Genomic DNA, 5,331 nt, shown 5'->3' with positions numbered 1-5,331 from the left:
TCCTTTTTGAGCATGCTGTGATTCTGCTCCCAGATAAGGAAGGTAGGATTCAGCTTTGGCTGCAGAAGGCAATTCTTTCCAGCTGAGAGGGAGAAGAGGAGCTTGGCACTGAGGCACCAGATGTTGGAGGGGAAGAGACTGTCCGTATGTCTCAGAGAGGACAAACTTATCCCTAAATCAGCCGTTGTGGCAAGAGACCAGCTCCTCTTTAGATTCCAGAAGCTCCCAGAGGGCTATGAGATCCTGATGGCGCAGGCTGAGGACAAGGCCAGTGTGGACTCACTCACATAGCAGGGAAGAGAAATATGTAAAGAAAAGATAGAGTGTTCCACAGTCAGTCGCTGCTGTTGCTATTCTTGTTTTTGTTGACTTCTGGTGCATTTTTTCTTTCAGATAGGATCTCATGTTATCTCAGGCTAGCCTTGAGCTTGCTATGTAATGAAGGGGTGACCTTGAACACCCAATCCTCTGATGTCCACCTCCTAAGTGCTGAGATCACAGTCACACGCCGACTCTGCCTGGCATCATAACTGTTATTTATTAGAAATGTTTGTCCACATTTGTACTTCGATATAAAATGTTTGGCCAGAAGCAAAGTGAAACTCAGCAGCTAGGAACTGTTGCAAAGGGGGTGACTTGGGGAATGAATGCTTCAGAGGAGAAAGGGGGCTGGCGGACCAGGCTGAGAGTCAAGAATCCAGCCAGGGCACAGAACACGCCCTATCTCCTCCTTGCCATGACAACCTCTGTGGCACCAAGCGGCTGCTTTAGGGAGACAAATGATCCCCATTAATTCCATCAGGTAATGAGCCAGTTGGTGCCATCATTAATTAAACTAATTAAAATGCTCAGGCCTTTGAGGTTGGCATACATGCCTATGCCACCCCAAATATTTCATTTCATTCTCTCTGCGCCCCGGGTGACTACTTGGCCAAGACATAGGCCCCTGAGATCCTGTGGAAGGAAATAAACTGCAGGCACAAGCAACTAACTCAAGACACCATTTTTCTGCCTAGCCCATTGACCAATTCCTTTAGCTAAGCATCCAAGGCCACCGGCCACGCCAATGCTGGTACAGAGAGAGCTGACATCGGCCATCACATCAGGACTAACAATCAAAGAATGGAGAGTTCCCAGCCGGCTCGCAGTGGACATGCACCTTACAGTTCACAACCCTCTGAGGAAGGGGCTGTCCTCTTCCTCCTTCTGAAGTCAAGAAAACTGAGATTGACAGCCTTTGTTAGCTTTCCTGCCCAGAGAGACCCTAGCTAGGGCCTTTGCCTCTACTTCCCATCAACCTCTACCCTGCCCCAAACTACAAAACAGAAACATCATGCTGGGGATGATTCTGACTGGAGTCAGGGAAGGCTTCTCTGAGGGGCTTTCAGGAGAACTGAGGTTAGGGGATGAGCAGGCTGCATTGGAGGAAAGGTGAAAAGATATTTCGCCATAAAATGCTAGAGGAAAAAATACATAGAGTTCCAGTGGGTTTTTTTGTTTTTGTTTTTTGTTTGGTTTTTTGTTTTGTTTTGTTTTGTTTTTCTTTTCTTTCTTTTTTTGTTTTTTGTTTGTTTGTTTTTTGTTTTTTTGGTCAGGTTGTGCTGCAAGATACACAGGAACATGCAAGGCAGAATGAAGGCAAAGCTAAAACAATCTCAGATTCCAGAATGCACAAAGTGATTCTGGTATACTTCTCAGAGATCCAGTGGAAAATCGGGATGGGTTTAGAAGACAGTTTATCCTTCGACTCCATCTTCCTGACAGAGCTGCAAGCAAGAGGGGCCCATTTCATTGTTCAGACCTCTTTTTCCATTGCTCACTTTATCATTCTGCACTCTGTTTTTCCATAAGCTAAATACACCTCCTCCCCTTGTCTAAACACTTGCTTCCAGGCTCCCTCTGTGCTAAGTGACCTGTCTTCCATCTCTCGGGCTGCACCCTGTGTGGGGTTTGGGCCCAGCTTCAGATCTGTCTGTTCCTGCCTCCTCGGCTGCATGCCAAGGTGACCCTTGTGGCCTCTTGGTACACAAAGACTTTTTGCCTTGCTCAGTGAGAGAGAGGGGGGAGAGAAGGGAGTTGCCAAGTCCCCAGTACCTCATGGCCTCCTTGTTTCTGGAAAGATCTAGATAACTGGACTCCTTCTACCCTCTGCATCCTCACCCACAGCTGGGTCTCACCCAAAGAACACAGATCTAGTGGGCTCCAAGCATATTTCTTGAATAAATCAGGACCTCAGACCCCACAGTGCTCAGGCAGGCTATTTAACAATGGCTTGTGGGTGAGCTCTCTGTGCAGCCTGTGCCAAGGCATTCATAGTTAATGAGGCTCAGGGCTAGCCAGAGCCACCTCTTCCCACCCTCAGTCACCACTGCCACCAGATGCACATCTGCTTAATTACAATTCATGAAGTGCTTGCCTATTAATAAAACCTAATTAATCTGGTCACGACATCCTACGGTGTCATTGGGGATACAGGGCCCATCAGCCACCTTGACAGTAGCGCGTCCACCCCCAAAATGTAGTTAAAAAGATACCTAGGCCCAGATCTAGCCTCCCTCCACTAGAGGGCTTGCAGAGCACTTCTTCTCCATAGCAGTCTCAAACTTGGGGACTAATGGAATCCATGCCTGCTGGTGTCCTTGCTGACGTAGGCCAGCTCTCCCGCTACAGCTCTCCTGCTATGGCTCTCAGTGCCTCTCCTGTCAGACTGAATGTTTTCTTTGAGGGCTGGTCAGAGCTTCTTGACCATTGTAGCTATCCTGTCTTCCCTCCTGCTATGTCTTCCAGTTGGGGAATGGTTGTATGTGCATGTACATGCATGCACTGGTGATTATGTGTGTGTGTGTGAGTGTGTGTGTGTGTGTGTGTGTGTGTGTGTGTATGTGTGTGTGTGTGTGTGAGAGAGAGAGAGAGAGAGAGAGAGACTTGTTGGTTTGGGGACTCACTGAGTAGGTTAGGATGGCTAACCAGTGAGCCCTAGGGATCCCCCTGTCTCTGCCTCCCCTGCACTTGAATTGCAAGTGCTCATCACCAAACCCAGCTTTTAGTGTGAGTTCTGAGCTTGGTCCACACACTTGTGTCCTGGATGAGGCTGAAGATAAGAAGGTGCCTGCAGGCCTTCCTGTGCAGTGGGGTTGGGGAGGGGAAAGACAGCGTGAGTGTGTGAGGGGAAGAACCCGCTCTCAAGCCAGATAAACCTCAGCTGCAGCCTGCCGCTGTCATGCTGTGTCACTGTAACTACATGGCTTTGGTCAAGTTCTTTAACCTTTCTGTATGTCCATGTCATTATTTGTAAAGTGAGGACGGCCAACCTGCTTTGTAAATGGTTGGGAGGATTATATAAGTCACTTTTACCAAACTTTTTTTTTTTTTTTGCTAAAATAATATATGCAATGAGAAAAGTCTCATGTCCTAAGTGGTCTGTTGAATAAATTTCCACAAACGGAATACAGTCCTCAAACAGCATCCAGAATGAGAAAGAAACAGAACCAGAATTCTGAAGATGGTTGCTTGGGCTCCCTGCAGTTGCAGCAGCTTTCACGGAGTGTGTGATACCGTGCTTAGCAAAAGCAGACACATAGTAAGCAATGCTACAATTCTGCCCCCTCCTTGCCTCAACATTCTATTCTCCCAGAACCACAGTGGGCTTCGAAGTCTCCTCATAACCAGAACCAACAGAGTGTCTATGGAGAGAGCATATGAGGCCTGGACCGCTGTGTTGTGGAGCCTGAGAACTGCCACAGTCTGCCATCAGCTGGTTGGAGATTTGGCAGAGCTAAAGGCCTAGCTTCTTCCAAGTCCCAAGGCCTCACAACCAAAAGATCTGATCATATGGCTTCCAAACTGAGTGCCAGAGAAGACCAGTATCATAGCTTGACAATAAACAAGAAATTTGGCTTCCCCGCGGCTTCTTTTTTACTGCACACTGACTTCCGGTGGATGGGATGATTCCACTCCAACTTAGGAAGATTTTACTTTATTCAGCCTATTCCGGGTAGGACAGACATGCCGACAGCGAGTAACTTAGTGTCAGGGTACTCTCGATCTAGCCATGTGGACATATAAAATAACCACCACAACAATAAGCCAAACAAAGTTATTCACACTTGCAACAAGAGGCCTTAGGAACATCTACCAGGCAGTGCTTTTCTGAGTTGATACCCGTGGGTTAAGGTATCACAGATCTCAGATTAAGGACCAGGCCCCTTGGCTGCCTCTGAACGATCTAGAGGAGTTATTTTCAAAGTTCTAGACCAGGAAGGAGCTAGAGGCCACTGTATGACCTTTATCTGCATAGCGTAGGCATGGCGGCATCTAGAATCCTTCCATCATCCACCTTCTAAGTATTTAGATTCCTCAAAGTGAGAAGACTCTACAGGAATTACCTTGCAGTCAATATCATGAATCCCAGGAGCCATCATGGCTATAGTGGCGACAGAGCAGGCTCTGTGGGGGACCAGACCATCCCAGAACAGAGGCTTACTGCTGTCACTGATAATTCACTGGGCTTTGAAGGGACAGGATGCTCCAACTTATGAGGGCTGAGGTATTCTCTATGTCCATCTTGAACTAAAAATTTAAAAAAAGAAACTCCATTTTTTGAAGATTTTATTTTTATTTATATATATTTTTTACATTGTGCATATACATGTGTGTCTGAGTCTGTGTTTATACATGTGGGTGTCGTGCCTGAAGATACCAGAAGAGAGTATCAGATGCTCTGGAACTGTGGTCAAAATTACTTTTGTGAGCACCCCAACTTGGGTGCTAGGAATAAAACACCAGCAAGCACTTTGAACTGTGAGGCCATCTTCCCAGCACTAGAGAGGAATCCTGAGACTTGGTGATACCAACACACTCTAGCCAATCTTTTGAATTTAAAGGGCTTTGGGGATTTGAAGCCCAGTGGGAAAAGAGTCCATGTGGAAGACAGTTGGAGATAAGAAAGGATGTTTCCACCATGAGAGATGCCCAGATTGTGTGGGCTTCCACAAAGAAGCTGCACCCCATTGCTGAAAGAACTGGCACGCAGGCCATTTGACCACTCCCCTTAACTGAGGAGAAAAGCCACACTTAGGTAAAACACTTGACTTTCTGTCTCTATTGGAATCCCCTTGTCTGTGAGTCTTGTCTTACACTAACCCAGGACACATGTATTTGGAGATGCAGGATCGCAGTGTCAGTGTCCTGAACCTGTGCAGTGGGAGACTCTCCAGCACTGACAGTACTAGGCACTCAGTACAAAAGTCCTCCTCCTCTTTACTCCTTCCTCCTGCCCCTTCCTATAGTCTCTCTCTCTCTCTCTCTCTCTCTCTCTCTCTCTCTCTCTCT

Source organism: Mus pahari, chromosome 4, assembly GCF_900095145.1.
Source record: "Mus pahari chromosome 4, PAHARI_EIJ_v1.1, whole genome shotgun sequence".
Lineage (NCBI taxonomy): Eukaryota > Metazoa > Chordata > Mammalia > Rodentia > Muridae > Mus > Mus pahari.
This window is presented reverse-complemented; position numbering follows the sequence as displayed.